Raw genomic sequence first — 18,283 nt, 5'->3', positions numbered from 1 at the left:
TTAAGACAGAAGGCAAGGGTTTGGGAGGGGAGGGGAAGAAAACATATTGATATCTATCTTTGCCTTCCTATTTTTTTCATTATTTCCCTTTGTACTCATGGTCTTTTGTTCTTCCAAATGAACTTTGTTATAGTTTTTTTTCCTAATTCAGTAAAAAAAAAGTTTTCTGGTATTTTGATAGGTATCACACTAAATAAGTAAATTAATTTGGGTAGTATGGTCATTTTTATTATGTTAGCTCATCCTACCCATGAGCAATCAATATTTTTTCAGTTGTTTAGATCTAGTTTTAATTGTGTGGAAAGTGTTTCGTAGTTGTGTTTGTATAATTTCTGTGTTTGTCTTGACAGATAGATTCCTAAGTATTTTATATTGTCCAAGGTGATTTTAAATGAAATTTCTCCCTTTAACTCTTGCCACTGTGATGTGTTGGAAATATATAGAAATGCTAATGATATATGTACATTTATTTTTTATCCTGCAACTTTGCTAAAGTTGTTGATTATTTCCACTAACTTTTTAGTTGATTCTCTAGGATTTTTTAAATAGATCATCATATTATCTGCAAAGAGTGATAGCTTGGTCTCCTCATTGCCTATTTTATTAGCTTCAATTTCTTTTTTCTTCTCTAATTGCTATTGCTAGTATTTCTAGTACAATGTTAAATAATAGAGGTGATAATGGGCATTCTTGTTTCACTTCTGATCTTATTGGAAAGGCTTCTATTTTATTCCCATTGCAAATGATGTTTGTTAATGGTTTTAGATATATACCATTCATTATTTTTAGGAAGGACCCTTCTATTCCTATACTTTCTAGTGTTTTCAGTAGGAATTGGGTGTTATATTTTGTCAAAGGCTTTTTCAGCATCTATTGAGATAATCATGTGATTTTTGTTGGTTTTCTTGTAGATTTTGTCAATTATGTGGATGGTTTTCCTAATGTAGAACCATCCTTGCATTCCTGGTATAAATCCCACCTGATCATAATGAATAATCCTCGTGATCACTTGCTGGTGTCTTTTTGCTAGTATTCTGTTTAAGATTTTTGCATCTTTGTTCATTAAGGAGATTGGTCTGTAGTTTTCTTTCTCTATTTTTGAACTACCTGGCTTTGGGATCAGTACCATATTTGTGTCATAAAAGGAGTTTGGTAGAACTCCTTCTTTGCTTATTATGTCAAATAGTTTGTATAGTATTGGGATTAGTTGTTCTTTGAAGGTTTGATAGAATTCACTTGTGAATCCATCTGATCCTGGGGATTTGATATCTGTCTTTGAAGATGTGTGTATCTAATGGGATAAAAATTAAAATCATTTCAAAAGGAAGTAAAACATTAAAGTTATAGTTCAAGAAAAAATAAAATTGACCAATTTCTGAATAATCGTTCCCTTTTTCTAATTTGTGTTCCAAATAATCTACCGAGACTGTAGTCAGCACCAGATTAGTGGTTCAGGGCTGCATTCCCAAATCAAATCTTTTTTGACAAGAGCTCAGAAAATCTTTACCTGATACTCTGAATTATGAGAGTTAATAGAACCTGTACCCATTTTACAACAAAGGCTGAAAAGTGTAGGCCATACTCAACTTGTCTCCACCACCCATAAACAGGAATATTGATTAAAATCTGAAGGGTAGTGTCTACCAGGCTTCATCTCCACCAGAGTTATTTCTAAGATAGGGGCTGTAAGGGCTGAGTTGAAAGAAGGAATAGTCATCAGAGGTCCTTCCACTTTCAGGTTCTTGACTGACCTGTCATTGGCAGTTGGTCTGAAATTAGTAGTAATGAGGAAGGTGGACCCTTTCCCCAGTTCTAATCCCAAGGATCTTGGGTTCCTAAGATTTGTCTCCCTTGGACTCTGAGGGAAGGAGTACCTGATGTGTACTGCTTTCCATCTCTGTCTCAATATTCCTTTCTATTTTAGCTAGACTGGCTTACCTGTTTTGTGACACTCTCAAGCCTTATTAAGCCTTTCTTTTCCGGGAGAGTTGGAGTTAGGAATGTACAACTTTGAATGCTGCCTCATATTCATATACTACCCTTGTGACTCTGGGCAAGTTGCTGAACCTAGTTTACTCTGATTCCTTATATATTAATGAGGAATAATAATGATACTTACCTCAAGAGTCATTGGGGTAAAGGATCAGATGAGGTCACATGTATAAAGTTGTTTTCAAACTTCAAAGCATTCTGTAAATGCTTATTATTAATCACCAAGGAAGGCCAAAGCCAATAGTCTTGAAGTCACAAAGATATAGGCTTAGAGAGATGATATAAAGTTATATTCATGAGAAAACTCAAGATTTGTTAGTCAAGAATGAGTTGGCAGACAAAGGAACAGTCCAGAACCAGAAGAAAAATCAACACTTTAGATGTTAGCAAAAAGTTGGTTATATTCGGGAAAGCACAAAGAATTCTAAGACAGTAAAAGTAAGAACAAGTAGTTTATCAGAAACAGGTTTAAAACTAAGAATGGGGTGGCATATGATAAGATTCTGTATAGATAAGAACCAAACTTAAGAACCAGAACCTAGCAATAACACAGAGAAGTCAGATATTTTGGGAATATAAAAAGGCCAGAACACAGGAAAAAAAGAAACAATTTGGCAGCATTTTCCTTGTGATCAGCAAATGACTGAATATAAAATATGTAGATCCAACACTTAAATAATTGTTCCCCCAAAATTGAATCAACTCATAAGGTAAGCTCTTGGCCATTAGTAACATTCAAAAAGAAGCCCAATAAGCATCTGTTTTTCAGAGTACATATTGGACAAGATGAACTGTGAAGTTCTTTCTAATTCTGATTCTATGATATGGGTGATATCAATAAGATGCTGATAATTGAGTCAACCATCTGCCTCAACCTGGGAGCTTTTATAAGCTTCCATTTAGGGCAGTGGTTCCCAAACTTTTTTGGCCTATTTCCCCCTTTCCAGAAAAAATATTATTTAGCCCCCTGGAAATTAATTTAAAAAATTTTAATAGCAATTAATAAGAAAGATAAATGCACCAGTGGCCATTACCGCTCCCCTGGATTGCTGCAGCACCCACCAGGGGGTGGTGGCACTCACTTTGGTAATCACTGATTTAGTGCAAAGACCAATTTCAGTTGGAAAGATGTGAGCAAGATCACCTGATTGAAGTTGGGGCATTTGAAGAAAGACATCATTACAATCTTTTTCTTCTTTCAAATGCATGAAAAGTGTTCATCTATGAAAAAACTGGAATCCCTCTCTAAGTTTTCTGGTTCATACTTTCTTTAGAGAAGAGAACTAATTACTTTGCTTTGAAAGACCAATTGTAGTTAGAATTGCCCCAAAGTAGAATAGCCTGCCTTGGGAGATAGTAGATTTTCTCTATCTAAGTTTCTTTAAGCAAAACCCAGATGGCCATTCTTGGGTTGAAGGAATTCTTATTAAAGTATGGGCTTAACTAGATTAAAGGTTATTTGCTAGGTGAAGTCAATGGGCAGTTTCCCAAAACAATATTTATACCTTACATTTATAATGGAAGGAAATACTACATTTATTTAGAAATCAGTTCAAGTTAAATTTCAGAAAGATGTAGTCATCCCTGACATCTATCCACGAACCCCTTAGGAGCCTATGAATTCATGTTAAAAACTCCTGGACTAGATGGTCTCTGAGGTTCCTTCTAATTCTGAGATTTTGTGATACTTATAGCTGTCAATAAGTCAGTATGTATTTATTTAGCCACTGCTAGGTGCCAGGCACTGTGCTAAGCTCCGGGAATATAGAAAGACAAAATACAGTGTCTGTATTAGCTTATAATCTAATGGCAGATTTGAACCCAGGACCTCCTATCTCTTGTCCTGACTCTCAACCCACTGAGCCACCTATCTAACCCTTTTTTAAAAAATATCCTTAAGGACCTTAATTATCACCATCTTACTTGCCACCCAGGGAAGAGGTTCTTAAGAGCTCCAATTCAATTGCAGTTAGCACCTCAAGCCCTGAAAACTTCTGATGGGCACTCCTTAAAGGCAAGAATTCTCTTTTGCGTCTTTTTGTATCCCCAGCACTTAGTAGGCACAGAATAGTTCGGCATATAATAGGAACTTAGTAAATGTTAATTGATTAGTATATGGGAAGGGTTCAGAACTGGGAGTCAGAGGACTCGGATTCAAATCCTGCCTTTGCTACTTACTACATATGTGACTTTAGGTAAATAATCTCCCCTTTCCCAATTTTTTCATCATCTGTAAAATGGGGGAGTTGGATTAGATTATCTGTATGGTCCCATCAGATTCTAATTCTATAATTGTGTGCCACATTAACAGGTCTAAGGTACAGATAGTGAGGAAGAAGAGATGACAGAGGAAATAAATGAGAAAAGTCCACAAATAAGAGGAAGAATGGAAGAAGTATAATATTAATTAACATTTCTGTGTATCAGGAGTTTTTTACCCATACCCTGGTAGCTGATGCTCTATCTTTCCTAAAGCATTGTATATTTATACACTTCTGATAGAATGGAAGCTCCATGAGCATAGTCACTGACTCATTTTTAGCTGTAAGTGCACAAAACCTGTCTGGTAGCTCTGTATATAGTAGGTCAACAGAAAGTGTTTGTTGAAATATTCCTATCCCCATTTTGCAAGGACTGCTGCTGGCATTTTTATAACCCTTTCAGGTTTACAAAGCACTTTTTATACATCATTTCCTTTTAACTTCACAAGAACTTAAGTGACATTGTTATCTGCATTTCGCAGATGGGGAACTGAGACTCAGAGAAGTTTAATATTTTCCCCCAAAGTTTAGAGTTGGTATTTGAACCCAGAACTTCCTGACTCAAAATCCTGAGCCCTAACCTCCATATCATGATTTTGTTCTGTGCCTGGATGGTAACTGAGATTTTGTTGAGGTCTCTTTATCATCTCTGATAATGTGATAAAGACAGTTTAGTTGATAAGGAAATAATGGGACATGAAGATCTTTTACCTCATGCTTCCAGCTCTGGCTCCAGGAACATGGAGTTTACAAAATATTGGCTTCAGAATAAACCATGGCCAAGGCTGAATTTTGACTGGGTTCTTATCAGGAAGCCAAGTTGGGGAGTATCCCTCTCAGGGTCTAATTGCCTCCTCTAAGATTTTGGCCTTCGCTATACCAGGCAGCAGCATTCCTGGTCAAAGGGGAACAGTGCCAACCCTTTAAATTCAGGTTTGCTAGGAACTCAAAGATTTTCAATAAGGCCGTAATACTTTTCAACAAGAAATCACAAGGATCCAAAAAGGGGTCAAAAGAGGAGTCTCAGATTTTCATCAATTCTCTTATTGGCTTCCCACGGGATGTGGAGACTGAAGAGACATCTGTAGTTGAGAAAACTAAGGCTCGGTCAGTATAAGTGACTTGCCTACAGTTACAAGATGTGTAACTGGCTGAAATAGGTTGTGAACTTACATCTTCCAGGGTTCTAGTTCAGCCCTTTGGTCACCATTCCATGCTTCAAACTCTAGCTGGCCAATGGTTAGAAGGTTGAGGCTGAGCAGAGTTGCAGATGATAGAACTAAGAAATAAGCATGATAAGAATCTTCAGCATAGCCACACAGTGGGTACTGAAGGCAAGATCTTCTGAGTCATCTCCTTACTCTAATCAGAGATCTTTCCATGTCCATGATATTGCCTTAACTACCCAGGGTCCCAGAGGAAGCCAATCTCACTGACAGGAAATTCGTCCTCATAAGCCCAACCTCAATTCTATCCTTTCCAACCCATAGATATTTCTTGAATTTTAGAGCTAAGGACGATGGTCAAGTCCATTGCTAATTGATTATACTGTAATAATAATTTCAAGTGAAATTCACTTTTAGGAATTTCCTTAATCCTTATATAAATTAGTTCTTTTAAATGTAATGAATTATGCCTCATAATATCTCATCTTTGAGGTACACTTGACATATATATATACAAGACAGTATTAAGGACAATCTTTATAAATAGGTTTGAGTAAAATGCACATCCAAAAAATAGAAAAGAAGAGTATAAGAAATTGTAAATCATTAGTAGTATTTTGCAGAGATTGTAAAATAGTTGTGAGAATTTTGATTGCAAGAAAAATAAATAGTAGGGGCAGGTCACAAAGTGATACACTAGGTATAAAAGCATAAGATAATATAAATGTAAGTGTATAATGTAAATATAAAAATACAAACAATTTTAAAATAATTTAAAAAGATAAAAATCACTAAAAAGTGGAGGAATCAGGAAAGACTTGGGGAAAGGAAGACCCTTAAGTTGTTCTTTAGAATACATTGGGGATTTTATGTTATGGACATGTATGTAGATATATATCTAGGACAAAGGCATAGAGAGGGCAGATGGAATCTCATATGAGTAGGCCAGTTTGATTAGAACTTGGCATGTATGAAAGAAGAATACTGGGAAACACAAAAGGTATATGAAAGCCAAATTGTGGAGAGTTTTACTTATAAGACTAACCAGTTTGTAATTTTTTCTAGAAGCAAGAGAGGTGCTGCTTATCTTTGTATAGCAGGAAGATGCAGTTAGATCTTTGTGTGAGGAAATCTTATTCAGCTGCTGTGCAAAGTATGATTTAGAGAAGAGAGAATGAGAATGAGGAGATCAATTAGTAGCAGCTAGGTGGCACAGTGGATAGAACTCCAGACCTAGAATCAGGAAGATCTGAATTCAAAGTTGGCCTCAGATATTTACAAGTTATATGACCTTGGGTAAGTCACTTTAGCCTCTGTTTGCCTTAGTTTCCTCATCTGTAAAATAAGGATAATGTCATCTACTCCTAGAGTTGTTGTGAGGATCAAATATGGTATTTATGAAGTGTTTGGAATGTAAAAGTATATATAAGTTGTATAAATGTTCACTATTATTATCTGGAGGCTGTGGCAATAGTGTAGGCAAGAGATTAGAATAGTTTCAATTAAGATAGAGTGAATACAGATGTTAACAAGACAGAATAGATAAAACTTGGGAACTGTTTGGATATGAGAAATAATAGAAAGAAAAGCCAAATTTGCAAACCCAGAGGAGTGGAAAGAAGATGCTACCCTCAGTAGAAATGAGGAGATTTTGTGGAGGAATAGCTTTAGGGGTAAATATCTGGCCTTTCTTTCATATATGTTGAGTCTAAGATGGCTTCTTGGTATCTTTTTGAATGTTAAATCTGTGCTACAATTTTTGTATTTAGTCATATATCATGTTGCACTGATATTTAGCTGAATGTGTTCATCTTGATTTTCCATTTAGAATATTGGAAAAAGAAGGAAACATAGAAATCTGCTCATTCAACTCTTTCATTTTATAGTTGAAGAAGGAGACTGGAGAAAAAGTATTTACCTGAGGCTACAGATTGTAAAGGCAGAGATGGTTTTATACTACTTATGCCTGATACATCTTTTCTAATACCCTAGTACTAAGCACAGATCTCAGCATGGAGAAGTTCCTCATATACCTCATATACCTGATGAGTAAATGAATTTTTTAATCACTCAGTATTTTATAAAGAGTCATAAAATTTCAGAAGCTATGGGACTTGGTAAAATTAGAGAATTAAAATAACTGTTCTCACAGTTTTTTCTCTGCAACTTGGTTAAAGGCCTATGTATCTTTCTGAAATGATGCTTTGTGGAATCTTCCCCCCACCTACTAGTTTGGTATCACAGAGTCATTGTTAGGCCATAGATGTCAAGAGGAAACACACAGAAGATCGTCTTATAGTCAATCTCCTTTGTTCTATAGAGAAGGAAACTGAGTCCCGTGAGTTTCTAATTACTAATTACCAGTTACTTAAGTCTGACCCTTTTAAGGTTGACAAGCTTATCTAGTGAACCTGGATCTAGAGAAGTCCTTTGACAACTTAAGATATGAATTTTATTTTATCAAAACATTTTTGTTTCTATCTAAGTTCATAAGATAGATAAAAACAGAATGTTTAGGTGTGATTAACAAAAATGATTTTGTACTAAAAAGGAGACAAGGAATATAAGAAGAGTTTATGATCATTGGGAAAGGATCCTAGAGGAGAACATGTCTACCTTCACTTTATACCTAAGAATTAGATTAAGTAACATTTATTGTACCTTGATTGTATCTGTTGAAAATGGACAGAAAAGCACAAAAATATATAATAGAAGACTGTCATTGTTTAATAGAGGTATTTTACAGTGTTGTTTTGAGAAAAGTACTTTGAGAATCCTAAAATGCTCTGAAATGTGAGTCATAATCTTCATAATTCGTAAGTGCATTGTCATATTTATATTCATAAATTGAAAGGCATATCCCTTATGGAATGCTTGAATATCTAGACTGAAGGGATTTAGAGGGCATTTTGTCTAACCTTACCTGAAATATAATTCCCCTATTCAATGTCCCTAGTGAGTGACTATCTATCCTTTGTTTAAAGGCTTCCAAGTCTTTGATCCTAGTTTTTTTATTCTAAGTTTAATTAATTAATTAAGACTATTTTCCCATGGTTATATGATTCATGTTCTTTTCCTCCTCTTCTCCCACCCCTCTCCCATAGTCAAGGAGCAATTCCACTATGTTTTACATTTGTCATTGTTGATCCTAGTTTTTAATGGTTCCAAATTATACCATTCATTTGCAGTGTATGCATGCATATATGCATGTATGTGTATGATATATAATATTATGAAGATGATGACAATTATTGCACTGTTTTCATATTCATGAAAAAGCTACAGAGTCATTGGAGCCCAAAGAGTTTAAAAATCAAAACAGAGTGATTGGGATGTAGAAAAAGCAAAAAGGTATATAAAAAGATTCAAAATAAAGGAGGATGTCTTTTTTAAAAAAATAAGGTGATATAAAAATATGAAGAAACTAGATGGGGAAAAACAGATTATTCATTTGAAGCAAATGATGTCCCATAAAATGGTATTCTGTTCTATTTTTATGTTAAACAGTGTGTAGAGTGAAATAAGTACTTGATTTGAAGTAAGAGTATCTGATTTCAAATTCCAAGACTTCCATTTTTTGCCTTTGTTTTCTTAGGCAATTTACTTAATCTCAATGAGCCTTTGTTTCCTCATTTGAAAAATGAGGATGTTGTACATTATGACCTTTAAGGTTTCTCAACTCTAAATCTTTAATGTTAAATCACTGATGCTTAATTGTTATTACCTAGACACCTGGCAGTTGTTTTGAAATTTTTCATTTGTTAAACAATATGTAAAATGAATAATGCACAAAGTACCATTTGATACAGTTTACATGTAGAAACTTACCATTTTCACAAATCTATGAGGGTTGGAGATTAGATGATCTCCAAAATCCTTCAAAGTTCTAAAATGGTGATAAGCTATGAATGTACACATGAACCTAGTTGTATTTCCTAATGCCAGTTGGATCTATTGAGAATTAACTGAAATGTCAAGAAAGATATTATGAAAGTAATGTTCAGTGTATCTCAAAATTGTGAAAAAAAAAACAATGAACAAATTAAAATATACTTGTAAGACATTTGGGCTTTGATCACATTGTTTTGATGACTTTAAAAAGTAGATAATGTCAGCACATCTACTTCAGATTTGCTTGCTTCTCATCAAAGCTGAAGGTATCTAATAGAAACTAAATTGCCCTCTGAATGTGTGTTGATTCTTTATGACTAATCTATAAATGTTCAGATTTCTTCATATGATGACTGGTAACAGTAATCACAGAAAGGAGGGATTTCTAATCTAAAGTGTTTTTTCTTACACACACATATGTGTATGTGTATATAATGTATATTTGTATATATTTTATGTGTGTGTATATATATGTGAGTGAGTGAGTGAGTGTGTGTGTGTGTGTGTGTGTGTGTGTGTGTGTGTGTGTGTGTAGACTGACTTGTCAGATCTTGTCAGATCAGGCAGTCCAATACTAAAAAGGACCTGTGTGTGTGATCTCATCTGCCTGAGTGTTCTTTCTAATGATGAAGATGGCAATTTATCCATTCTTGTCCATCTATTTAAATTTCTTCCTTTTGTCAAACACTTAATCAAAAACTATTTTCAAACCTTAAGGATATATTAAAATATCATCAATAATTATAATTATTCTTTTTATTAAACATTCAATTCCTGGAAAAATTCTAGCATGTAATAAGAAAAGGATGGTTAATGAGCAGTTAGAATAGGAAGTGATAATGACTAGAAACCACCATTTTCACCAAAAAACATGTCTTTCTCTTTCTTTAAAGGGCTATTACATAGATTAATACAGTTTTATCTATTTGGAAAGAGATCAATGCGGTTGATTTGATCCTCTTCTTTTGAATATTTTTTTCAGTGACTTTCCCAAAACTATAGATGGATTTAATAAAGATGGCACAAAGTTGGGAAGAATGTCACTGATGTACTGACTGACACTGTTAGGATCCAAAATGATTTTAACAGGCTAGAAAAATAGTGCTAAACTGAATAAGACAAAATTTAATAAATATTACAACAAAATCTTACATTTTGTTGAAAATTAAATCAGTTCCTCTTAATTTTAATTAACTCCAGCTTCAGTACAGGTTAACATTGTGATATGAAAGCTAAAAATTAAATTGAATTAAGATAGGCGCTGTGCCTAGAATAGTTCCCCTATACTCAGTTCAAACCATGCCTATGTTATTCTGTTTGTCTACATTACATTACACATTTTCTGAAATATATCAGTAAAACTGGAAAACATCTAGACAAAGATAACCAGGATTATGAAGGTCCTCCTAGAATATGCTATATGAAAGTTAGTGGAACTGGATTGTGTAGCTTAAAAAAGAACATAAGGAAGAGTGGAATAGTTATCTCAAAATACTCAAAGTGCGATTATATGAAAGAAGTATTTGTCCTGCGCTGTCTCAAAGGACATAATTATAAACAATGATGCAAGTTTCAAAGGGGTAGATTTAGTTTTCATAAAAAGAAAAAAAATAATCCTAACAACTAGAGATATCCTGAAGTATCAGCTGCCTCTCTAGGTGGTGAATTAATTAAAAGAAATTAAATTAATTAAAAGAAATCTTAAAGTGCCTGCTACATTCCCCAAAACCTACAGGATCTTAGGGAGAATAACTGAAAATTCTCTGGGCCCAAAGAGCTTACATTCCACTGGTTATCTTCAAACAAGCTAGATTTCTATTTCTAGAGAGAATTCTTATTGGGGCATGAGTGGAACTGGATGGCCTTATTTTCTATGGTTCTCAAAACCCTAAGACCCCATTCAAATAATACACGTCCCAAGTTTTTCTTTCGTGACTTTGGGAAAAAAGATTTCTTATCATCTTCTATCACTAACCCTTTTAGCAACAATCAGATGTAAGCCCAGTCACAGACACAAGTCACAGTAGTCAGTTCAAATTAAGTGATGTGATAAGGTATTGATTACTTAAAGTTAAATTCAGTTTTATTGTTTCTCAAGCATTGTTTGGCTGGTAATTATAACCATCTAAGATGGTAAGATAGTTTAATATAATTTGTTTCATAGCTTTTCAAAAATGGAGTACCAAAAATAAGTTGCTTTAAGTTTAACTTCAAGTTGTGTGGTATTTTCTCAAAATTATAAAAGGCAAATATCAGTGATAGAACTAAGGAAACGTTTTGTTGGAAATTTGTCAGGTTCTTTTCTTTGTCACTTGATGTGTCTAAATTTTAAAAATCACTCTGGTAAGGAACAAAATATAACAAGATTGAATTTGAGGAACAGAAGAAAGGGAGAAAAATAGAAAAACAAATCCATAGCTTTCCTGAAGGAGGAGTTTGAAGTAGAATTCAAAGAATAAAGACAAAATATCTTGAAGAAAAAAGTCCTGAAAAAGGCCTAGGTTATAAATTTTCAAGGAAGAAGCAATGACAATTACCTGCTAATTAAAATATAAAGATTTGGGAACTAAACAAACAAAATAAGCTATCTCTTATTGCTTAATCACTATCTGTAGTAAGAAATGAGAAAAACAAAGTGACAAATAGTTGTGGCACGAAATTTGGGGAAATAGTTTTTGGAGAATATGGGAATCCTAGAGATTAAGAATTTTATGTGGATTATATTAAAAATGAGAAAAAAAGGTGATTAATGTCTTGAGAAATATAGGTATTGTATACAAACTCTAACCTAATAGAGAACGTCTAAAAATTAGAATGTAAGAAAAGTAGATCAAGGTTCCAATTCTTTTGGGGGGGAATGTGTCTAAGTTCTTTTTCTTAAAAGTATGTTTTATACTGATTAAAATAGAAATATTGTAATACAAGATGATAAAATGTAATTTTACATACTTAAATGTCTCGGATTTTATTGTATTTTACTAGCTCCTATTTCTTCCTAATAAAAAACTATATATATATATATATGCATATATATGTATGTATGTATGTATGTATGTTTCTTATCCTTGTCCTTTGATACTAAATCGGAAAGTTTGTTATTGGTGCCAAGAGGAAGCCCTCTCCATGTGTCCTTGAATTCATCTCCTCCAGTCTGCTTTAGGAATTTGCCCAATTGATCATTTTCTCTCTCTTTTATATTTAACTGCTGGATATGCTATCATTAAACAGCAGCAACAAAACAATATGTTCACTTGTCCTTGTCTTCTTAGATTTCACCCTTTATCTCTCCTCCCTTTCTGTACTGGATTCTAAAAACTATTCTATACAGTTTGCTTTTACTTCCTTACTACCTTACAATATGTCTCCTAGCCCTATCACTGAATTGAAATTGCTTTGTTCAAGAATACTGTTTTAAGGCAAATTAAATGATAGCCTTTTCTTAGTTCTCATCTTCCTTGATCTCCTACCTAATTTTGCAATTGTCAATTACCATTTATCATCCACAGTATAATTCTTAATCCTGTAACTTCAGTGATACTACTGTCTCTCAAATACTCTCATGCCTGTTAGCAGTCCTCTTTTAATATCTTATTATCCACGACAGCTAAAAGTTGGGTGTCAGGTAGACACTAACAAAGTGGATGCACTTTGAGAAACTGTAGTATGTTCAGCAACCATACACTGATAAACCATCTCAGTAAATGAACTAAAACCAGGTGGAGTGTAACTAACAGACTTCAAATCCATCAATGACAAGGGGGGCGGTGTGGTCTACTTCAAGCATGTGAAGACATCCACAATAGAATGTGAGGATTTCATATTTCAATTTGTTCCATTGCCCATGAAGGGGCTGTGCAGTGCCTAGAGCTTGGTCAGACATTGATGATGCCATCCACTGCGTCCAGGCCACTGCCAGTTTTCCTGACTTTTGTCTAGCCACTGGACTTTATGATGCTGAAAGATAAAGTGAGGCTTACAACTTTGAGCAACTTTGTCTCTCTTAAATCCAGTTCATAGGCAAATCCAGACATCACCCTGTGATATCCTTCAAAATGGAGAACAAATAACAGATCCATGACATCTCCAATTGTGTATCCTATGTGGCTTTGTACTGTCATTTTCTCTCTTTTTTTAAACCCACTTTCTTGGTGATATTAAAGCCTCCAAATGATTAAATTATCTTTTTGTAGATGACTCCCAAATTTTCATATCTAACCTTAAACTCACTCTTGATTTGTAGGCTTGTATTACCATGTGCCCTCTCAGTGATTCTCCACTTCAATGACCGCCAGGTATCTCAAATTCAAGTAGAATCTATTAATTCCAATCCTTCCACTCCTATCACCTCACAAAGGAAAACAATAAAAAACCCACTCATCATTCTCCAACCTTTTTTATTTCTTTTAAGGCTACCACACTGTCATCCTCTCAGTTATCAATGTCTATAACCTAAGAATCAATCTCAGTTTTACCCACTCCCTTGTATCCCCACATATACAATTAACTTTCATTTCTTGTCACCCTTTCCTCCACAGCATCTTTTTATCTGTTTTTTTTTCTTAACAATAATATAGCCACTATCATGGTTTAGGCCCTTTCTTTTCTAGATTATTACAATAGCCTCCTAATTGGTCTCCTTATTTTCAGTCTTTCTGCTAGCTAATTCATCCTCCACATAACTGTCAATATAATCTTCCTAAATCACTTAAATCATACATAATTGTGTGTATAAAATTTTGTAACTATATATACACACACCCATATATATATATGTATATATATATAAATATATATAGTTAAGTATGATATTCTGATATAGTATGTCTAATCATGGCATCCCTTTGCACAAGACTTCAGTAGTTCCTTATCGATTCTAGTATAAAACAGATTCTAGTGTAGAAAGTACTAAACTTTTCTTACCATTTAAAACCCTTAAGAATCTCTATTCTACTTTTCTAGACTTATTTCATATATCCTCTTTCCTCACTTTGCAGTATACTCAATGTATAACACTCTTTTCCCTCTAAACTCAAAATGTCATCTTCTTCTACCATGAATTCCAAAAAATAAATCCCCATGTCCTCAATCTTCCTTTTAGAATCAGTTCAGATACCACCTTTACTAATTAAAATGAATTTTCTCAGTTATAATATTAAACTACTTGACTGGGTAGCATTATGAATAGAGTTCTAGATTTGGAGTCANCCAAAAGTTGGGCTCTTTGGGTTTATCATACACTGTCTTGCTGATGTCATTTACCCCAAGTCTATTCCACTGATCCTCCTCTCTATCTCTTAGCCAGTACCATATTGTTTTGATGACTGCTGCTTTATAGTATAGTTTAATATCTGGTACTGCTAGGCTCCCTTCCTTCACATTTTTTTTTCATTATTTCCCTTGATATTCTTGATCTTTTGTTATTCCAAATGAAATTTGTTATAGTTTTTTCTAATTCAGTAAAGAAGTTTTTTGGTAGCTTGATAGGTATGGCGCTAAATAGGTAAATTAATTTGGGTAGAATTGTTATTTTTATTATGTTAGCTCGGCCTACCCATGAGCAATCAATGGCTTTCCAGTTGTTTAGATCCAGTTTTATTTGTTTGGAAAGTGTTTTGTAGTTGTTTTCATATAATTGCTGTGTTTGTTTTGGTAGATAGATTCCTAAGTATTTTATATAGTGTAAGGTGATTTTAAATGTTGTTTCTCTTTCTACTTCTTGCTTCTCTAGTGTGTTGGAAATGTATAGGAATGCTGATGATTTATGTGCATTTATTTTGTATCCTGCAACTTTGCTAAAGTTTCTGATTATTTCTACAAGCTTCTTAGTTGATTCTCTAGGATTTTTTAAGTAGATCATCATGTCATCTGCAAAGAGTGGTAGCTTAATCTCCTCCTTGCCTATTTTGATACTTTCAATTTCTTTTTCTTCTCTAATTGCAACTGCTAGTGTTTCTAGTACTATGTTGAATAATAGAGGTGATAATGGGCATCCTTGTTTTACTCCTGATCTTATTGGGAAGGCTTCTAATTTATCCCCATTGCATATGATGTTTGTTGATGGTTTTAGGTATATATACTGTTTATTATTTTTAGGAAAGGTCCTTCGATTCCTATACTTTTCAGTGTTTTCAATAGGAAAGGATGCTGTATTTTGTCAAAGGCTTTTTCAGCATCTATTGAGATGATCATGTAATTTTTGTTTGTTAGACTGTTGGTATGGTCAATTATGTGGATGGTTTTCCTAATGTTGAACCAACCTTGCATTCCTGGTATAAATCCCACCTGATCATGGTGGATGATTCTTAATTACTTGCTGGAGTCTCTTTGCTAGTATTCTATTTAAAATTTTTGCATCTATGTTCATTAGGGAGATTGGTCTGTAGTTTTCTTTCTCTGTTTTTGATCTCCCTGGCTTTGGAATCAGTACCATATTTGTGTGATAAAAGGAATTTGGTAGGACTCCTTCTTTGCTTATCATATCAAATAATTTGTATAGTATTAGGATTAGTTGCTCTTTGAATGTCTGATAGAATTCACTTGTGAATCCATCAGGCCCTGGTGATTTTTTCTTAAGGAGTTCTTTGATGGCTTGTTCAATTTCTTTTTCTGATATGGGATTATTTAGGTATTCTATTTCTTCTGCTGTTAATCTAGGCAGTTTATATTTTTGTAGATATTCATCCATATCTCCTAAATTGTTATATTTATTGCCATATAATTGGGCAAAATAGTTTTTAATGATTGCCTTAATTTCCGCTTCATTAGAGGTGAGGTCTCCCTTTTCATCTTTGATACTGTCTATTTGGTTTTCTTCTTTCCTTTTTTTTATTAGTTTGACTAGTACTTTGTCTATTTTATCTGTTTTTTCAAAGTACCAGCTTCTAGTCTTACTTATTAATTCAATAGTTCTTTTACTTTTGATTTTATTAATTTCTCCTTTGATTTTTAGTATTTCTAATTTAGTTTCCATCTGGGGATTTTTAATTTGCTCGCTTTCTAATTTTTTGAGTTGCATGCCCAATTCATTAATCTCTGCCATCCTTAATTTGTTAATATATGCACTCAAGGATATAAATTTCCCCCTGAGTACTGCCTTGCCTCAGGACTTTTTATAGTCCATTTTCCATGTCACTTCCTGTCCTTTCCTCCACTTTACAGGAACCAATTGCAGTCTTTCAATTTGCCTAGGACTGCCCAGGGGCAGGGCAGTCACCTCTGGAGTTGTCACTGACTTTAGTAAGTAACTTTTAAACTCTCTTAGTGTTAAGTAGGGGTGTTTAAGTTTTTGACTGATTAGTTTTCAAATTGCTGATTTATAGACAAAGAAATTTTGATTCACTGTTCACAGTAGTAACCAGCTAACTTTGGGGGAAACAATTCATCTCTTTGGGACATGACGTGTGTGTGTGTGTGTGTGTGTGTGTGTGTGTGTGTGTGTGTGTGTGTGTGTGTGAGAGAGAGAGAGAGAGAGAGAGAGAGAGAGAGAGAGAGAGATCTATGGTTTCAATTATAGTTATGACTTTTACTGTTCTTTTGTTCAATCACTAGCCACTTAGGCCATATAGTGCAAATGAAAAAAATTTTTTTTGATTTGGGGTCAGAGGACTCAAGCACAAATAGTAACACTGCTACTTATTACCTGTGTGAAATTTAGTAAGTCACTAAACCTATCTGAGTACCATTTTTTTTCTTAACTATAAAATGATGAAATTCAATAGATAACTCCTAAGGCACTTTGAATCTTGAAGTCTTTAAAATTAAGATTTGAAAAATGCTTTACATATTCCATCTCCTATGTGCTTTACAATAAATCCGTGAGTTATTATAATATTATAGGTATTTTTATCTCATTTTATAGGGGAACAAATCAAGAAATAGTTTCATCTAGGCACTCATGATTGCACAGTTAATCAGTTTTTAAAGAAGAAATGCCACCCAGCCCCTTTCAAACTGCTAAGGTAAATCACTATCCACCCTCCTACCTTTCCAGTCTCTTTATACCTTTATTCCTCAACATGTACTCTTTGGCACTGACATCTTGGATTATGAACAAAACACTCCATCTCTTCATCTGGGCTTTAGTTTTTTGCTCTCTCATTCCTGGAATGTTCTCCTTCCTTTTCTTTGATTACTGACCTCCCTGGCTTCCTTTAAGTCCCAACTAAAAGCTCACCTGCTACAGAAAGTCTTCCTTAACACCTCTTAATTCAGTGTTTTCTGCCTTTTTTATTATATTTTGCCAATTATATGTTGATACAAATTTTAATCATTGTTTTCTGACACTTTGTGATCCATGTTCTTTCCCTCCTCTCTTTCTCTCTCCTTGAGACAGTAGGTAATATGATATAAATTATTTCATGTAATACATGTTTCCATGTTCATCATGTTGTAAAAGAAAACATATACTGTTTTTGCAAGAAAAAACTCATGAAGGAAATAAAATTAAAATTGGTTTTCTTTAATCAGCATTCAGACTCTCAATTCTTTCTGTAGTGGTAGACAGCCTTTTTTTTAATTAAGTTCCTTAGAGTTGTCCTGGATCCTTGCATTCCTGATAATAGTTAAGTCATTCATAGTTGATCATTGTACTTTATTGCTGTTACTCTATACAATATTCTCCCAGTTCTGCTCACTTTACTTTGCATCATTTCATGTAAGCCTTTCCAGGTTTTTTTGTTTGTTTTTTTTTTTTTGGAATTATCATATCTTATAGTGCAATGGTATTTCATCACCATCATATACCACAACTTGTACTCCCCATTTGATAGGCATCCATACTGTTTCTAATTCTTTGCCATCACTAAAAATGTTGCTATGTGTATTTTATCTCTGATCCTTTTAGGATGTAGATCTAGTAGTGGTATGATTGGGTCAAAGGGTTTGCACAGTTTTATGGCCCTTTGGGCATGGTTCCAAATTGCACTCCAGACTAGCTGTTTCAATTCACAGCTCCACCAACAGTGTATTAATGTT

Source organism: Gracilinanus agilis, chromosome 1 (assembly GCF_016433145.1).
Source record: "Gracilinanus agilis isolate LMUSP501 chromosome 1, AgileGrace, whole genome shotgun sequence".
In the NCBI taxonomy this organism is placed as follows: domain Eukaryota; kingdom Metazoa; phylum Chordata; class Mammalia; order Didelphimorphia; family Didelphidae; genus Gracilinanus; species Gracilinanus agilis.
Note: the sequence above shows the minus strand (reverse complement) of the source record.